Source organism: Atractosteus spatula, chromosome 1 (genome assembly GCF_055471065.1).
Source record: "Atractosteus spatula isolate fAtrSpa1 chromosome 1, fAtrSpa1.hap1, whole genome shotgun sequence".
Lineage (NCBI taxonomy): Eukaryota > Metazoa > Chordata > Actinopteri > Semionotiformes > Lepisosteidae > Atractosteus > Atractosteus spatula.
In genome coordinates, this window is record NC_142706.1 from 22,698,491 (window position 1) to 22,719,371 (window position 20,881).

Genomic DNA, 20,881 nt, shown 5'->3' on the forward strand with positions numbered 1-20,881 from the left:
GAAACAATTAAGTTTAATCCTGTCTGCTGTGATTGCTAAACTGCATAAATGTACAAAGAGGCCCTAGAAACTTAATTCATCTTGAATTTGAAATTATTTAAAAAAATTAAAATGCAAAAGAAATCTCTTTTGCCAGAAATAGAGGGAAATTATCAAAGAGCAATTCAGTCATGGTTATGATATTTTTAATCAATTCAGTTTGTGTTATGTCATGCCCTAAGGTTTTTTTCTCCTTTTCCTTGTGACAACTTGACAATTACGGCTTTAACACAAACCTTGTTCCGCCCAGGTGTATTTTTTCCCAAATTATTGAGCCATTATGGTTACCTGCTTATGCACTCTCCCAAAACAGAAATTTGTTAACCTGCTTACAGAATGATTTTGAAATTTTGACCTGGAATTTGTGAATTCTTGTGAGGTCTTTGTGAGGTCTGTAAAGAGCATGTCATGAACAACATCCGGGAAAAGGGTCTTTCTTAATCAATATTGTTTTTAGTATTTCACATCTCCATGTAAGGTTTTGCAAGTCCAGTGAAGAAAATCTCTAGATTTCCAAATGCAAAAACCCAGAGTAGGATATCCAGCTCATTCATAAGACTGAAGTTGAAGTAAACTACAGCAGTCTTGGTCCTGTCTTCTAGATTTTGTCTTCTAGATTTTGTCTGGGTATTTAATTACTAATGCTAATTGCTTCCAGCAATTGATTTGCTTGCTAGTTTAGATTTTTGTTCTGTACTTAGACCTTGATTTAAAAAATACCCTGGTACAGATTTTTGCAATCATGATCATGGTAAATGAAGACACAAGATAAGATGAAGAATAATTGCGTAAAGCTAGCTGGTGATACCGTTACCTCTTTGTGAAAACACAATCTCCCTGACTCATTCATTGTCTGAATTCAGAAAAGGCAAAATATTAAAAATAACAGAAAATGTATAAAAATAAAAAGCTGAATGATTTGCAATTGGTATGAACCTTGTGTTAATTAAAGAGTTGAATGGATGACCTCATTCATGTCTGCTAGCTGAAATATAAGAGTTTGGACTTAAGCAGGAAAAACTGTCTCACTGTTCTGGGTTTTCTGATACTGTATACCAACCAGTGTGTACCTTTTCATTATCGATTAATCTAGTAATGGCTGTTTAATTATAAAAAAAGTAGAAAATGTTTAGAAAAGTTCAGGAGAGACTGCATAAATATCTGAGTACTAATGCTTTTGAAAAAAAAAACTTGAACTAGGGTAATGTGAAACCAAGAAAAGTTCAGTAAAAAGTCTAAACAAGTATGAAACTTTATAATAAGGAACCATTTGGAACAAATAACAAATACAGGGTTTTCTAGGACCAAAATCTAAGAACCGGATTTACTTTTTCGGTTCCGGTCGAGAGGGAACTCTGGCTCGTTTGGCTGCCACTCCTCTCACCAGTTTTTCATTTTTTTATCTACCTATTTATGTTTTTTCTTCTTTTCCCTTTTCTTCTCGGCAACACTGATTTCTAATTTCGATTTCGACTTCCACTTGCATTGTGAATTTGCTCAACTGAAGACTTTCACCACTTGCTACCGCCTTACTTTGGATCTCCTTACACTGTTACACCGTCTTGGATTCATCGATCATGTCTCTGAGGTACACTGCACTGCAACTTTTTCAACTAAAACAAAGCTACTTCCTGGTGAAAGACACATTCGATTATTGCCGTTTTACTGGGATTTTACGACCGAGTCCCCCAAGCCCATCTACATTGTATGAGTGACAGGGCCTTCTCCTGTTATGCCCCCAAGCTCTGGAACTCTCTCCCCAAGGATATCAGAGAGTCACCTTCTCTAAACTCCTTCAAATCCAGACTCAAAACCGTCTTCTTTAGAAAAGCATTTACTTAACTGGTTCCATTATTCACCCCTCTGCTTTTCTTAGTACCACCATCCACTGTCTCCCCGATATATATCGTAATTGTGTTTTATCTTGTGTATTCTTATTTATTGTTGTTTCATCCTGTAAAGCGCTTTGAGAAGCCACCTTTAAAGGCGCTATATAAAATAAAGTTTATTATTATTATTATTATTATTATTATTATTATAACCACTGAGTCATACCATCAAAAATTGAATTATTTATAATACTACCCTCATACTAAATATATGTTGTAAGTAAAAGGACAAAGCTACTATATTTTCATATTCTGCAAAATATATTTAAGGGACAAAGACATGACATTATATATCTCCTCAATCAAAGACAATTGTGAGCTACTGAAAGCCTCTCGGCAAAGCAGGCCAGCATGAAATTGCTGTTAATTGAAGTGGTTGCCAGGCAATATAGTGAGCTGTCTATTCTGTATTTACTTTCAGTATAAAAACAAGTTCTGCAGACGAAAGTAATTAGCTTTAGCAGCGTATAAAAAGAGGACATGAAAAACACAACAAAGGTATAAAAAACTAAAAAATGTTCTGAGTTTTTGGTGCCAGTATTATAAGCTGCAAGGCATCATGCTTATACAAGTTCAAATCAGTAACACCATAATTTCAGACTTCAATTTTTATCTAACTGATTAAATTCATTATGAACATAAACATCGAGATAGTTTACATCTGAAATATTTTAGCCATAAACACGTACGCTATATTTATAATCAAGCACTCAATGGGCAACTACCAGTTAATTTTTCGAACAATTTAAATATAGTTTAGTAATGAGCTGATTAACAATAGTAGATGAAGGTGAAAGCCTGGAATTTAATCACAAATTACCTGGCACAAAATGTGCTCTACTGTACAAAAATGGACAACGGGTTATTCCCTTTAGAAATCAGGCAGAGGAACTGTAAATTTAAAATGAAATACCAAAAGCAAAACATTTACATCTCATATGACTAGAGAACAAAGAAAGCCTAATACACTTTGTTTATTTTTACTTTCAAAACATTTATAATAGTACATATAATGCACGATTGTAAAATAGGTACAGATATGTAAAATGTGTTATGTTTTATAGTTATACTAAAAAAGCAGTAATGTGGTTGCCGGTTGCAGAAAACTGCATTGCAAAATCACAGTGATCAATTTATGGTCTCCTCACATTCCAGTCTAACTTGGGTTCTTAAAACTAAACACTGCTTCCAAAACGTTAAACAAACAACTGTTTTTCTAAGGATAATACACCATTTAACTTTCCAAATGCATAACTTAAACAAGTGTACTGAAAAATGCACTTTCCATTTGAATCATCTTTCCTCTTTTTTAGTACTGTATGTCCTCAAAAAACAAAATGGCAGGCATTATATTAAACATCTCTTGCTCCCTGTTACATTTCTTTTGTCTTAAATTTAAGATTTCAAATATTTCTATTTTAATACACCAAAAAATATTTTATTGGATATTACAAACTAATTTTTACTACTTGTAGCCTTGTGTAAGCAGAGCTGTGATTATGTTTAAATAAATATGGTAGAAGCTTTTAAAAAAATATCTTTAATTGTAATTGTATGAGGTAATTGAAAAGAACAGCAATCTAATAGTCAGCACTTCACTGCATACAATCATGATTAGTCAGATGTTGCTTTTTCCATGTTTAAGAGTGTAGGGAGTATAGCAATTCAATGTGACAAGAAGACAAGCAGAAGATTGTACTTAATGAAATATTGACACTGAAAAAAGGTACAGTATGAATCCAGATTTACAGAGCACACCAGACCTGCCTTTGAAATCCTAGACAAGTTTTACTGTTATCAAATGAAACTAATGCTTTTGTAAAGGTTAGAGTGGAGAGCTATGGTTGCGAGTGTCTCTCAAAATAAGGGGGCCCACACTAATTCCCGTTTTGCTTATTTAGTTTCTAATGCATAGCAAAATCACACATCATCAAAATTACACATCATCCAGGTGGAGCATTGGCACTATGGCTAAGGTTCCAACTTGTGGGAGGAAGGTTGCCAGTTCGAATCCTGTAGCCGGCAGAGAAATCTTACTCTATTGGGCCCCTGAGAAAGGCCCTTAACCCCAACTGCTCCAGGGGTGCTGTATTAATGGCTGACCCTGCGCTCTGACCCTAAGCTTCTATCTCCCGGTCTGTGTGCCTCTGTGTCATGGAGAGCAAGCTGGGGTAGGTGATAAGACAAATTCCTAATGAGAGAAATTATACAGTATATGGATAATAAAGTGATCTCTTGCTTATCACAGCCTTTAGGTCTTCCTAAAGGAACATATATACAGTACAGATTAACACACTCAACAAAATACATAGAATGAGTATTAGCAATTATTTTTCAAATTCATTTTATGTATTGCTACTACTAAATATGATAAAAAGGGACCTGCTTATCACTTGTAAGCATTGTAGTATGTGTGCTTATATGCAGATTATTAGAAAGTGCAGTAATAAAATCTGAAATATACAGTGATTATATCACTAGGTTTATCTATTAGTTGTGTAACAGAATGTACAAGCTGGAGGGTACTCCAAAATGCACCCACCAGTATACATACTGTACCAGGACTTATAGAAATGTAATGAGTAGCCCAGTGGAGTGCATTGTTATAATGCTTACAAAGCTAAAAAAAAAGTAAAGGTTTAGATGGTAATGGCATCATACCTTATTTTTACCAAATAATTTGTGGATTAGCTAGATATCACAGTTTTCCATGCCAGTGTGAGACACTGTGATACTCTGACCACAGTTTGGGTACAAAATGTTCCTACGTTTGTGAATTCAAACAAATTTATACCTTGATAAGACCTTAAATATTTTAACAAAAATGCACTAATACAAAACTTAATTCTAATGTGCAGAAAGAGTATTCCCATTGATCCAAAAGGTATCCTCTGTAACAGTAAAAGGAAAGACACAAGACTTAATTTTTTTTCTAAAGTAGAAGTTTCTTGCCTTAAGCAGATTACACTATTGTCAAAGGATGCATTTCTTTTTTTAAGTGTTGTTTTGCAATATGTATATGACATAAAACTTGCTTCCATTAACTGTCCATTAAAAAAGTCTGAATCTAACATATACTTGTCCTCATGAACTTCCAACAGCTTATATAAAATTCCTTTAGTAGACGCATTTAAATTCTTCTAATTTAATTCTGAATTTAATTTTGTAATTTATAATTAGTAACACTAGTAACATGTGATAAATGAAACAAATCCTTATTACGGCGGTTTCTTATTTTTAATAAACTTATAACAAAGCTCTATTTAGAATGAATGTCAATATTAAAAAATAAGGAAAATTCAGGCAGTAAATTACTTTTAAAGGTTGTAATAATTACTCATAATATAGACAAAATATAAAATAGTATAATTGCATACATATGAAAATGATTTTAAAAGATTGTTATTGCACTTCAAAATCTAGCCAAGATATGTTTGTTACTCTAATTCATTAAAAGCCACCTGGGAAATGTTTTTACCCACAGCACACCAAAGCTTTCATCATGTTGAGAGTTCATTTGCTGAGCAAACTCAGCATTTATGTTGAAAACCACTAGTGGTTTACAAACTAGGTCCTCATGGTCAGATACTAGAGTAAGTCAAACTTTCAAAACAGTATCATGCTTTAGTAGAAAGTAACATTTTTCCATGCTATCAGTTCATTTTTGTGGGCGTAGCATAAGTCCCTTCCGAAGACATCAGCCTCATCCCATGAAAAGATTTGCTCTGGAATTTATCATGGTGCTTACAGAAGTGTGTGCCCATATAAAATTCTGACAGAAGAGCTGGTAGAGTCACTTGACAGCATCATAAACCTTGCTGTGACAGAGGAAAATAGAGCCCAGTAGAGTTTGTAGCATAGTTTTTAGATATTCAAATATGCTGCTAGCTTCCTGTGCCATAATTTTGTAACCTCTACCTCTTTTGTAATATAAACAGGAAATGGAAGGGTTTGGGAAATGTGGAATTTTCTTTCAGTTACTGACTATCTTGTTTACAAAAATCTGACAGACGATGGCTAAGCCAGTAAAGCAGGTTTTTGTGTATCATGTGAAAGCTCACTTAAGGTGTATTAATTAGCTTATACCTTTAGCTACTACAGCCAAAATTAGCAAATTCAAACTCATGCATTCCGGATTTGTCCATTGTTAGGATATCATTATTTATAGAAAGTGATAGATGTAAATATTATATACACCAGTTATGTAATCATCTAAGCATCAAATAGCTCAAATAATTTTAATTTGTTTCAACATATTTCTTACTTAAATTAAGTACTGTTCTTTGAGTCACATCTTTATAAACAAATATGGCATTAAAAGTAACACTTTCTCAATGCTTCATGATTACGATGAATTGTTTGTCTTATCCTCATCAGTTGTTCCTTCCTACTTGTAAAGGTATTTAAACCTTAGATTTAGTGACCTACTAAATTTGACTTGGTGATTAAAAATTACTCATTGGTCTATGCAGCTTAAATCAGGGTACAAGAATAAGGTAAGACTTCAGTAGCACAGGATCCTCTCTGAGAGAATACAAGGATTAATCACAAATTCATAATCAGATTTCATACTGACATACAGAGAGGAAACAGGATAGCCACAAGCAGAAACTATTATTCTTTTTGTTCTCAAACCAGAAACAAACTATGCAATACTACAGTTTTTAAAACGTTTGGTACCTACAATACATAATTTATGATAGCTCAATGTGAAATTACCTTATGTAAATGCAATACATAGTTAAATCTCAACAACGTATCTAAAACTTAAAATGCTCCTGTTCTTTAATAATTTGTTTAGATAAAACTTATTATATTTAGATTAAGGTTAAGTTACACCTTAGTCTAGTTATATGTTATATTATTCTAATAATATGTTAATACTACTGGTAATTGAATGCTTTAAGTTTAAGCACTATAGTGTTCTAGGTCTATAACCTTCAGGAATGTCTTCAGTTAACACACTGATTAGGTGAACTGAATTTCACACACTCACCGACACCTAATAGCCAAAATTCTTATAGCTAAGTGATCTTTACTCGTGTTTGTTCACAGGATACTTGTGCTTCAGGTTATCATTTTTAGTAAATATTCATTAATTGTTAAAAAAACAGCAAAGCACTGACTCCTGCAAATCATTTTAAGGCTTTTTAAGTTTACTGATGTTTGTTCCTGTTAAATGAAAAATACTGTTATGAAATCAACATGCATCCTTTTAAAACTTGTATTCTATTTTATCTCAGTCTCAGCATAAAATTATTTTTTTACAATTCCGTAAGGTAAGGAGCATAATTTCAAAACTTACTACCATATACAGTGTAGTTAAGATGTAATATTCTTTGACTTATTCATTTCAGGCAAAAGAAAAACAACTTCAAAACATTAACACAAATCTAGATCAACCAAAGGTGACATTCTAAGAGTCGGCTGTATTCTGCCAACATAATATCAGCACTTCTGCATGAATACATATGAACACAAAACAAGCAATTTGTATGCACTACTGCAAATGACACACCTTTCTTTTCAGGTGTTTGTTGCTATTATATAATTTGCTCATCTAAAGGAAATGTGTACAATGTATGGTTAAAAAGTGTAAGATGTCTTGCAAAATAAAAGATAATCACATTTATTTTCATTACATATTTATTAAGGTATTTTAAAGTCATATTTTTTTCAAATTTTTGTCACAGACTAGTGACCAAAGCAGATCTATAAACGTCACACAAACACAATTATATCAGACACAAACGTGATTATCTTAGAAATCCACAATGAAAAATCTTAATTAAGTATGGCATACTCAGAGGTGAGGTGCCAAAACAGGATATTTAAATGGGCATGGAAAATGAACAGGAAAAAATTCTCAAGGTAAACAGATAAACAAAGGAAACTGAAAGATAAAAAAGTAGTGTTCTACAAAACTACAGCCGAACACCACAAAACAAAAACTTAGTTCCTCTTTTGAGCTATAACCCTATGTCTTTATTAATAAAGACCCTCTTCATAAAGGTCTAGGGACCTAGCTAAGTTGTTTACTTGCAAAACCAAAGTTTCTCTCAAGATTCTCTTCCCCCTAAAACATAACACGTCCACTGACCCATCTATCAGTTGTTCTTTCGCTTCTTGTTCTCTCAGCACTGCACTAATCCAGCACTGCAGTGGATTTGCTCTGTCTCCAGATAACTGATGGGGAACCACTTCCTGGTTTTTAAATCATCACCTGGCCTATTGTCTTCTTCCAGCTGGTCAGATGTGAGAAAGGTAGATCACTCCCCACAGCTTTTTGGGGAATGTAGTTCAGACACAAGCTACCATTATGTCTGAACCTGCCATCCCATCATATAAGGAAGAAGTAGTTCAGGTGGAGAAGGCTCCACGGCCGAAACGTTGTGTTCTCTTTCTTCTTTTTTTCAGCATGGAATAAACCTATTACTTGTTCCATATTAGGAAGAAGATAGCTGCTTCAAAACATGGAAAACTATTTTAAAAAAAGTTTACTCGAGAATGACAAATTTATACTTCAAGAAACAAAAAGGATCACAGTTACTGCAGTCTCTATCACCTTGTGTGAACAGTCTAAATCTAGGTTTAAACACGAAGCTAACCCTTGTTCGCAGGATCAGAAATGTACTGCACATACATTAATCTCCATACAATGAAATATACAATTTGTTTTGTGTAGTTAACTCCATAATGTAAAAAAAATCACTTCAAAATGAGCTACTTGTCATTCTTGAGTTGTTATTTGTACTGTGTATGTGGTCATTATCTGTGATCATTCTGTTGTCAAGCAGGACCACCTGTCTAAGTAGCCATGTCAGTGGCGAATGTAAACAAGATAACAACAACAAGCAAGATATACAGCGAGATATATAGCAACACCCGGAGTAGTTTCAGTGACATCATGAGTCTACCCAGACATTCATATCGCATGAGGGAATATACTTATCAAATATGAATGTACTTATTCACCATTTTTTCTGTAGAAACAACAAAAAAAATCTTCATAAGAATAAAACAAATAAAACACCCATTGCTCGTTATCTCTAGTTGGGGTTCCAACAATCAGAAGCAGAATTTATAAAGCTGTGCATTGTTGCAACCATAGCCTTACTGGCTCCAAAGAAACTTAAAATATTTGTAAGTCTGATCTTATCTCTGGACAATCTCAGATCTAACCTAATGATTTGTATTGTCTCTGAATGAATCTACAGGTGATAAGCTCTTCTCCCTTGGCTATAGAATAGATGATGAGAATAAACCCAATTCTAATTGGCTAATGTTCTGCATCAGATTATATGTTTTTGAGATTTGAGAAGATTTGCTTTAGCATTGCTTGTCACTACTACTAAAGAAGATTGTTTTTGAGAATGCTATGTCTGTAGCTTTTGGTTATCCTTTGAAAACTCAAGTGCTCTTACTACTGATGGTGGTCCATATATGGTTGAGAAGTAGATGTCCTAGTACAGAAAAAAATGGATCACCTCAGCCTTGATACAAGAAAGTCAATTGTGTGTCACTGCCTTATTTATCAAGAAACTGCTGGAAAATGTTGCCACAACTATCATGGTATTTGTTTATAATCCAAAAGTGTTTTATGGGGCACTAGAATAAAAATAAACTTATGATGATTATCCTTTCAGTTAGTAAGTTCACATTTCATTTTCAGTTTACATTGTCACATTTAATTTTATTTTTAAAAAAGCAAAAACCAGTAGAAAATGTTAAAACTATCAATCATAACAAATTATATGTTTGGAAAAATGTGTTGTTCATGTCTATTTCACCATGAATGGAGTCACCCTGGCACTTAACAGATTTTTTTTTCTGTTGAATGATCTTACTTCTCCTGGAAATGGCTATTTTGTAAAATCCAGTAACTCAGGTCTGAGTGTGGATTTATCAATCATTCATCACTTATAAACTGGGCTACATATTGAGTCTGTGTAGAATACTACATTTACCTTTTCAGGTCAGGGTTTTCTCACAGGAAAAAAAATATATGCCAGGTAGTAGCCTCCACTCCTCCACCTAGCTATCTAACAGCTAGATTACTATAATATCTTGCGAGCCATATTATTGCTGAAGCTGAACAATATTATCCTCAACAAGATGTTTTTTTTACCACAAAAAATAGTTTTACTATATAGGATTCATCAAAGGTGTAGGCCACCCATGATATTGCCTGAGGAAGAGCTTTTATAGCTCCATTAAGTTGGTCCCTCTACAAACAGCACAAACAATGAAACCCACTGCTTTCATTAGAGCCCCGTTTGTGCTGGTTTGTGCCTGTGAAAGTAGCTTTTGAGTTATACATTTTTACAATTACTTGATTTGGCATACCTCTGGTTTGAGATTACTTAGCTCCCTTTTCTGTGCTTTAGAAACATTACGTCCTTAATTATGATTGGTCATTTTTTGGCTTGGCTTCCATTAGGATAATTTACAGCAGCAACAGAAAGAGCAATTATAGAGATTTTTTGCATAAAAATCTGAATGTATAGATAAAAAAAAACGTGTTGTGTTGATTAAAGGGGTCCATGGCCATTTCCAGGGCTAGCCCTAGGGCTGAGAGATGTCACACCTGAAAATAGAAATTAACCTTAATCTTGGGAACAAAAGCAGTTGGGAAGCTACTTTAAATGGATCAAACCAGCACAAACAGGGCACTAACAAATGTGGTGGGTTTGTCCTTGTTTCACAAAAGCAAAGTCAAATTTGTGTATGGATGTACCATACTACAGTGTTTTGATTTTTTTTAAAACACTTATAAATGTATTAGTATTAATATACCTTCATGTGTAGCCATCAAATTAAGGTACTTTCTGTGTGATAAGATAATGCCCTGACCGAGCAAAGCATGCACATACCTGCCTCTCCCTGTCTGAACCAAAGTGGTAATGAGAAATGACCCTGCACTGGAGTGTGAATAAAGTATAGTCAGACATGGCTGGATTAATGCACAGAATACATTATTAACTGTGAACTTCAAAGAACTAGTAAACCTGATAGGCAGACAAACCCTATAACTATAACTCCAACAACATTTATTGTAGAGATTATAGCTGAGTACAGGGACTGATACTAGGCCTTTCTGAGTAGTTTGAGCACATCCTTATCAGGAGAACTCTGTCTCTTAACTTTATTTAAACCCTGTATTGTCAGATTAAATCAAGCTTCTTGGGACAAACTTTGTTTCCAAACTGTAGACAGGAGTCTTTCAGTGTTCTATTCATCTAATTGGGAAGATATCATCCAGTCTGGAGAGATAATTAAACCAAAAACTGTCCCTTTATTTCTGTGAGGCTCTTACTGTTTCAAGGTAATCCAAAAATATTATTTCATTGTTTTATAAAGTGAGCATTTAAAATGGAATGGAAAAATGGAATTCATTGCAAACGTCAGGTTATTTTAATTTTTATAAAGCAAATTATAATTAATTTACAGTACCAATGTTCTAGAACAGGCTGTTGCTGTTTAGTTACAATGTTACATAGCTGAAAATAAGCTGTACAAATCATTTAATTCTGGGTTCAGATTAATGCACGGTAATGTAATACCTCTTGTTACAGTTGCCAAAGATATGCTCATGACTGCTGATAACCTTGTTTTTTTAACCATTCTTGTTCTACTAGTAATCAATATTCCCTTTAAGACATGGTTTTTTTATAGCACCTTGCTGAATACACTGGAGATGGTTGTTTTTTTTTGTAATTACTGTAACAACTTTGTTGTGGGTGCAAATTAAACACTGTTTCTCCTTTACAAATGTGGGCACATCTAGCATCCTGTAAGACTTCATTCCTGGTAACATTCTTGTTATCCATGTTAGCAGTATATCATATTATTCACAAGTGTGGCATTAGCTTCCACTTCTATTAAGAAACAAAACTGTTACATCTGAACTCTAACAAAATTGAAGGAATGTTGACTGGCACTCCTAATTAACTATACAAACATGTCAACCAGTCAGACACTCAGGTCAATACTGACATGAGCCTTGCATTTTTTAACCTTTCTCCGAGTTTGATGCAGAAAAACGAACACATACTTTTGTCTATCAACCCTTTTTAATTTGTGGCTCATTAAGGTAATTTGTCGCACCTAAATTAATGTACATTTGCACAGAAAAGGAGGTGATTACTAAAATATGTTGATTGCATAGATTTTTTTTTGCAAAGGATGAACTAAAGGTTTATTCCATGCTGAAAAGAAAAGAGACACACCGTTTCAGTTGTGGAGCCTTCTTTAGGTGTTTTCAGACAGTCTACACATGCTGACGCAGCTACTTTTGCCATTTTCCTGACATTGAATTTCATTCATTCATGAAAGTGCAGCTTAGACGGAACACAGAATAGTTCAGCTAAAGCCAAACGCTGGAGAACTTATCAAATACTATAAAAGTATGCAATTGAGCATTTACTTTTTGATTAAAATATTCACTTTAAAATGTATACTTTTGAAACTGTATTAAATGTTAGTAAATAAGTGAGCATCTTGGGGGAACTGTTTACACACACAATATGCAACCTGTCTGATACTAACGATAATTCAAAGAGATCGGCGTCTTTTATTTATGGCTTTTCATTACAGGTTTCATGTACATCTTTATAGCTACTTGAATTCTGCAGATGAGGCCATTTCTTGGGATGTCATTTGAAAAGGTAAAATCTCAGACTCCGAGAAACCTAATCATCAAATGATCTTCCTAAATCTTCTTCCGAGAGAACATACAAACTCCATGCAGACAGCAGCCCCAGGCCCAGGACCCAGGCACTCCAAGGCAGCAATACTGACCACTGCACCACAGTGCCGCCCTTAAAAACACTTGCATAGGTTTAATTGGTTAGTAAATTATATCATTGCCTGTCAGAGGCAGCAAAATGATTCAATTTTAACTTTTCACATTATCCCATTTTTTATCCCATTTTTTAAAAGGCAGGGGTCTCAAACATATGGCTTGCATGGTAGGTCCTGTCAGAGCCATCAGCCAGAATTCAGTTTGAGCCTGCATAGCCCCCATACATAGCTGCATAGCCCCCATACAAAACACCCTTGATGATATTACTCTAACAGTCTCGCAACACTGTAATTTACATGCATCATTTTTTATAAGCTGGGAAAAAAAGACAATGCAAGACCTGTGAGCATACTTCCTTCTCCAAATTCTGGATCAACTTCTGTAACTGAAACACCATTGGTTTCACTGAAACTGTAGTTTGTGGGGTTTTTTTATCTCAAAGAGAGATTTTTTAAAATAGTAATAATTACTGAAGAAAAGAAAATAACATATATAGCAATATAAATAATTGTAGAAGTGATTATTTTGGTGTTTTCGTATATCTCTTTAGCAAATAAATAACTTCCTATATTTTCTGTATTTTTTTTTAATCACGCAAACTGATAATTTAGAAACAAAGTGAGCTGTTCTTCACTCATCATCACAGTATATGTTGCACTTATCAGACACTTAAGCAGTGTTTACAGGTGATGCTTATCACTCACCACAGAGCACATATAACTTTCATTTCAGACCTTTACCAAATGATATACATATATTACATAGCAAAAGTATTCAGTGTCCCATTCTGGAAAATAAAATCATGCATATGCATTTTATAAATGTAATATTTTATTCAAGACTTGATGCTGAATGCTTAATATTTTATTCAAAACCTGAAGATTTCTAAGAGTAAGATGTCATAGTAATTGTTAGTAATAACTAAGGAGAAAAAAATGATTGCATAAGTATTCAGACCCATTGACTGTACCAGTTAGGGACACTTCCCTGTTCTTAAACCATTTCAGAGTAGTGTTGGCCTTGCGCTTTGGTTACTTGTCTTGCAAAATGTTAAGTTTTTGTTCCAATTTTAGGACTGAATCACGTTTTCCTCTAATATTTGTACTGATTTTGCCAATCATGATTTTTCTTTTTTTTTTGCTTTTATATTATTTATGTTTTTCTTTGTTCCACACAACTTGCTCTGTACATTTCTAATGTAAACTTTCAGTGACTCTAAAATTTCATGGGACCTACTGGAGATTTTTATACTGCATGTCAAGTCTTACATTACCTAGAGAGGGGCTGTACATGTCACTCTATGGGATATCTGCAGTGCAGACCACACTGGTTTCTGTGTGAGCTTTTTCAAAAGTGAAATGCATTGCAAAAGTCGGCAGTTCCAGTTTGCCTCCCCAGGTAAATGAATTACCCAAGGTAATTCCCCAAGGAATTACCCAAGGTAATTCATTTGCAATAGAACCTGGTAGCTGTTATTAGTAAGTTTATGGTGCACAACATAATCTTAAATGAAGAGGAATCTCAATTATTTATGTGCTGCAATAAGAACACTCTACACATAAGAATATAAGAAAGTCTGCAAATTAAATAGAGTGGCAAAACAGACTACAACAATATATAAAAAGTGCCTCTTGACCTCATTTCATATTCACTTCCCTATCGTTTCTACTTGTGTCCTCCTGGTTCATGTTTCACTGTCGTTTCTGAAAGACTCCAGTGGGTTGCCTTGCAGGATATTTGATACTTGAACCTCTCTTCATAGTCTTTTCCTTTAATTCTGTCAGTTTCTTAACATCCAGGAATGTGTCTGCTCCTTCTTTTTTGGACTGGGCTGATTTCAGACCAACATCATTTCTGTAGCATGTTGATCAGCTTTGTACACAATATCCTAACTGATATATTACCAGGACATCACACAATTTGACATACAATAAAATCTATGAAATTAATATCAGATTACTTTATGTTTCCTCCTTATATTATCTAGAAAATGAAAATGATGCATCAACATAAAAACAAGCATTTTTTTTCTTATGCAGTTCCCTTTACACTGATTGTTTCCAATCTTATATATTACTTACAACCTGCATACAATTTTCTGAACTTGTTTACATTAAATGTCATTTTCCAGGTGTGTGCCAAGTACTTAGTTTCCTCCATACATGTATGTCCTCTATAGCTTTTACAGCGTTTCCATTTTGAAAGATCTGCAAAACTGAGTAATTAATTTATCAACTAAATAAATTAGATCATTTACATAAACTAAGATCTTCAGTGTCCTAATACATAGCCCCATGTAACTGGAATCTGAATATTCATCCCTGACATCTACTCTTCATTTTCTACCCTTCAACTAGTTTTTAATTCTAATATGTGGATTCTTCAGTACCTATACCTGTAATTTGAGAATGTAGGTTACACTCGCTAGCACAATCAGAAGAGATCATTACAAAGAATTAATCACATTCAACTAGTAACCCCAACTGTGCTTTCTTGTATGTATATCTTAAACAATGGCTCTATTACATTCATCACTATCCATAAAGTTTAAATAAAACCCCCTCTTCCAGTTTTACATATTATTGGAAATTCTCTAAAACTTTATTTTTCCTGGCTAGTGATTGACTTATATATAAATTATATCTCTGGTAACTTGCAAAATATTCAGTATCTACACTGGTCTTTCATGACACCAGAGCCTAATTAAGTTAAGGCATTGTACTATCTGTGGAGGATGTGATGTTGGATGCAGATAAAACAGAAAGTAAAAAGCACAGAATTTTTTCTTAAGTTTCCTTTGTTAAGATGCCTTGTAGTACTTTACATGGGAGCCGTGGTAGCTCAGATGACAAGGATGTCTAGCTCCTAACTGGAAGGTCCCGGGTTCAATCCCAGGTAGGGGCAAGTGATTTCACTTGCTCTAATTCCTTCCAGATGGCTCCCAGGTCCACAGCCTGCCTAGGGCTAATCCTTCCGGGGGTAAAAGGCCAGCTGGAGCGTGATGCGGACCACATCACCTCCACTTCCAAGTGTTGGATGGTCAAGAAAAATGGTGGCCCTTGCCCCCATTCCCCCATGGGGCCTTCATGACCTGAAGGGACCTATCTACCTACAGTACATACTTTACATGAGCAGATTAATTGAATCCCAGCACCTCAATTGCTTTTTAAAGATGTAGATACATTATTTTTATTGCCTAGTGCACAAAGTGGACTAGGGATTTACCTCCATGAGGCACATTGCCACTAATACAAAGTTTTTACTTTGTACTACAAGCCAAATGTTAAAGGCTCAAACACTACATCATATATAATAGAAGAGTAAAAAGCATTTCTATAATTACTAGTGTTGGTAAAAGATGAAACAAGTAAAAGACTGGATGAAACCAATTAATTATAATACTCAGCCTTGCTGATACTATACTAAAGTAAGATACTATACATATATTCATGTGTGACAAGAGATGAGAAATCACTGTCTAACTTTAGGTGCAAAATATAATAATGATGATAAACTTTATTTTATATAGTGCCTTTAAAGAAGGTTTCTCAAAGCACTTTACAGAATGACAACAACAATAAATAAAAAGAATACTAAATAAAATACAATATACAGAGGAGACTGTGGATGGTGGTACTAAGAAAAGTAGAAGCAGAGGGGTAAAGAATGGAACCAGGCTCTTCTAAAGAAGAAGGTTTTGAGTCTGGATTTGAAATAGTTTAAATATAAGTTAATATTATGCAAGAGAACATATTTTCTTGCATATTGATATTTATTTTTCTGTGATGTATTACGAAGACCAAATTCTAATACAAAAACACACTTCTAGTAATTGTGTGATAAAACTGAGTCGGTATATCTCAGTGAGTACACTGGGGTTAGCTGCCCTAAGCTTACAGACTTATTGAATCTTTAATGAAAACAAAGCAAGGACCCAAACTGCTACAATACAGTGACCCCTGTCACCATAGTGGGATGTTGGTTTTTAAATTCTGGATGCAGAAGAAAGGAGTGCCACCAGTAGTCCTACCAGTCCACAAACACCACTAAAATAACCAACTTATTTTTTCTTGACTTCCATTGCAGTACTGCCTTTGTCCAACCTTTCCAAACTTCTGAGATCTGACAAGATCAGGCTAGAAGGTGGTAATGATATGTACAAGAACCTCTTATCTATAAAAGCCTCTAGAATTTGTACCAGTCTGTCAACTTACTGTATGAGGTAGCAAAGTAGTGGCCTGCAGACTCATATTCCAGGTGCTAGAGGTAAAAAATGAAATAATGGTACTGTAATACTAAGAATGCTGAAATCAAAACTGTAACACACTTCCTCATCCTCGAAAAGTGACCTGACATTTACTTGCCTATGTACAACTGCTATACAATACATTCTTAGCAAGTGGTTAAAGAAAAAAAATAGTTTAAAAAAAACTTTCTACCTGATACTGGTATTTTTTCAGAAAAGACAATTTAGTGCTTGTTTAGTTTAGTTTTGAATCATTTGAGAATAATGTGGAATATTACATTTCTGAGGAGTACACGTGCGAAAAGGGCATACATAGAAGACCAAAAAAAAAACAATTTTAAAATCAGTCTTACTTTTAAATACTTACATAATTCTGTTTTGGTACCAATACTATTTTAACGCACTTACGATTCTGACAGATTGTACGTAGTAAAAACGAACATATAATCAACACAAGCTCCTTTTCAAAAGTTTGCTAAGAGTAATGTGTAGTGTGAAACCTACTCCCGTTCTCAATCATTGTGAACAAATTTTAAGTTTTGCATGTGGAGATTCTTTATCCGGAACCCGACTGATGATACATTATGTATACTGTACGTACCGTAAGTATCCGTAGTTCTGGTGTGCCGCTAATGCATCAAACTGATGTAAAAAGTAGCATTTACAGTAACTTGTGTCCATAAGAATCTCCGGGAATTGTAGCGTTTTCAGAAATCAATTCCCCGCTCGATTCACATTGTCATTTAGTATTTAACAGCAGCAGAAATTCCCCCACTGTTCCGGATAAAAGGGTACATCGAATACGAACAGCAGATTATTCTAGCTTCGCTCTCATACTTCCCCAAAAGCAATCGCAGAAGGAACCTGACAAAATGAAAGAAACCCAGAAACTGATTTAAGTGAGCTCACGATGGTGCCAGGATACTTAATCAAACGCTGAGTTGCGATCACTGTTACCAGGGTAACTTTCCAGCAGCCAGATTCTCTCAATTCTAATCAGCACAAAGCTTCAGTTTCTAGAGCAGCGGCTGAAGACGAGCGTTTTGCAAACGTGCAGCAGCTTTTAAATGAAAGGCACATCCTCATGCGGAAGAAAATGGAAATATAAAATTACAATGTATTATTCTTTTTAAATATGAATAACGTGAACTGGAGGATGTGGCGAATTTAATAATTTTTTTCTTCCCGCTATTGCAATTGCTCGTGTCTAGAGACCAGGCAGCCTAGAAGATCGCTATATAAGATCAGAATTAATTTATTGCTTTCAAATTCTGTGCTTGTGCAAAACTTCACATTCCACTATTGACATTTGAGTATACATATACATCAACAGAGAAATTAGTAACAAAATAAATAATCTCACTTGGCTGCCTTAATCCAGTTGTACATTTTGAGGTCTGAAGTCAAGAGGGTAGATCCTCAAAGAGCCCCTTTTCCTCGAGAAAAATACTTCCTTAGAAGTGCGAAAATGTCATAATAGGCATTACAATACTACTGTGTAATCCATGCCACAGGAGGATGTACACATACAGTATAATGGTTCACAGCCGAAACGTTATGTTTTCTCTCTTCTCTTTTCAGCATGGAATAAACCTATTTCTTGTTCCTTTGCAGACTACGCATGCTGACGCAGCTACCCACCTGAACTACAGTATACATGTATACTGCATCATCCAGGTGGATGCTGCACATTGGTGGTGGTGGAGGGGAGTCCCCATTACCTGTTAAGTGCTTTGAGTGGAGTGTCCAGAAAAGTGCTATATAAGTGTAAGCAATTATTATTATTAATTATACATACAGTATACAAACTACAGAGGTGTGTATATGACTCTTACAATTTCTGAACTAAAAATATGTATGACTACTATGACTGTAATGTCACAATATGACTCCGTGGAAAGCTATTAAAGTTACAGTATGATTTTTTTTTTCAACAAAAACATGATCCAACATGTACATTTCTCTGTCCTATGCTATTTTGATCCTGTTTTGTCAGGGTTATGAATAAATCTTGAGGGCACTGTATATCCCTTTATGAACTGAAGAAGGCAGGTTAGGGCATAATAAAGTGCAAATCATCTGGCATTAATCAATTCGCTCTGTATTTTACAGCTGAAAGCATGGTCCCAATTCCCAGTTCCAGGTCCTCCTTTGCTAGGCATGATATACAGTATATTGCCTTCAGAAGGTTTTTTTCAGAAGGATGTTAATACTGCTGTTATTTCCTTATAAATAAAAAAGATAAAGATCCCATACTTTGTAAATGTCTTTTAAAATACCTTGAGTGATGCTGTACACAGATTTTCAAATAACCTGGGGGCCACTAAACACTTGACTGTCATGTGGGTGTTAACAGTTGTCCAAGTGTTTGTACAGAATAACCTTGGGGCAGAGAACTCTCAGATACTACTACTATGCAATGATCCAGGCAATTTCTGAAATTGTTTTTAAAAATGTCATTACAAAAATCAATTTTTCATATTTGGAAATTTCAAATCAGTATGTGGTCTCTAATATTTATTCAAATAAAATCAATTATATTGAATTCTATATTTGATAATCCCAACAAAGAGGTTACCAGGAAGTAACATGTTACCAAGACATTGTGTTGTATTTTGTTTTGCTAAGAGCAGTTAACACTTGTCAGGAACATAACATTTGAAACTGTTTGTTAATTCATTTTAGTAAATATAATTTCAAGAATTTCAGGAATGGTTCACACTCTCTTTCTTAAGAAATGCTTTAAAATATTTTATTAAACATTTTTGAAATAATTAGTATTTCCAGTATAACATTTCAATAATAAACATGTTTCAGCCTTAAAGCCTTTTTTAGTGATTTATTTGATCCTGGTTTTTATTACCTATTTCTACAAATTGCAACTACTCTTGGTTATTGGGGAGCTAAGGTCCCAACACCACTGGTAAAGTCACAGCTGTAGCTGGTTGCAGTGCAGAACCACTGGTGGAGAATCAGATACTGCACCTCCAAAATTCAATCAGTCACAGTTCATGGACCTACCCAGGAAGAGGGTCTAAGGGTGCCTATCTAAGATACATCAATCACAAAGATGCTTCTGCTTGCTATACAACCACTACTGTCTGTCACAGTTTAACTGGCCAGGTGGCTGCCCAGTTTGCCCATTAGCTTCCAATGCATCCTGGTTCAGACGCAAACACTATAGGGACTGGATCTCCCAAAAGAACCTGAGGCCCACTGGGGTATACAAATAGGCCATCAGCCTTTAAAAACTTCAGTTGCATAAATATGCCTGAAGTACACACAGTTTAGAAAGTGTCTCATTCTAATAAGGCTGCTTTGCTTTGTTTTACTTTATATTTTATTTATATTAGAGATAGCTGATTCTTCATTTGACAAATTAACCATTTATGCTGATTCTACAGTATATTTAGAAACATTAGTTGTTAGTTCATTAGGATTTTGCACAAATGTCTATAAGTTTGACCCTCAGTATGTAGATGTCTGCCTGGAGTTTGTATGTTCTCCCCATGTTTTTGTGAGTTTCCTCCAGGTGCTCCAGCTTCCTCCCACAGTACAAAAACACACTGGTAGGTTAAGTGGCATCTGGGAAAATTGGCCCTGATGTGATTGTCTGCATGTTTGTGTGTTTGCCCTGTCATGGACTGGCTTTATGCCCTTTGTTTGATGAGAAAGGCTCAGGCTCCTCCGTAACCCTAAATAGGATGAGGTGATTAGAAAATTGATGGATGAATCGCTCACAAAACAATGCAACCCCCTTAACCAGATAAAGTATTCACCACACAATACTGTAGAAATGTACTGTAATAAGATGCATTCCAACCCCACCTAAAACACAGTCAGAAAAATGTAACTGAATTCCACACTAAAACAGGTCAGTCCAGTTGGAAACTGGACAGGTGG

At 34.8% G+C, this 20,881-nt stretch overlaps 1 protein-coding gene across 1 annotated transcript in view; it reads right to left on the reverse strand.

Moving 5' to 3' along the window:
* The window catches only part of atp10d (ATPase phospholipid transporting 10D), a 60,759-nt gene extending 42,929 nt beyond the window's left edge, over positions 1-17,830 (reverse strand). The window contains exon 1 of the mRNA XM_088915695.1: positions 17,580-17,830. The gene's annotated coding sequence lies outside the window, so the exon portion shown is untranslated. The remainder of the gene's footprint in view (positions 1-17,579) is intronic.
* Positions 17,831-20,881: the final 3,051 nt, after the last annotated feature.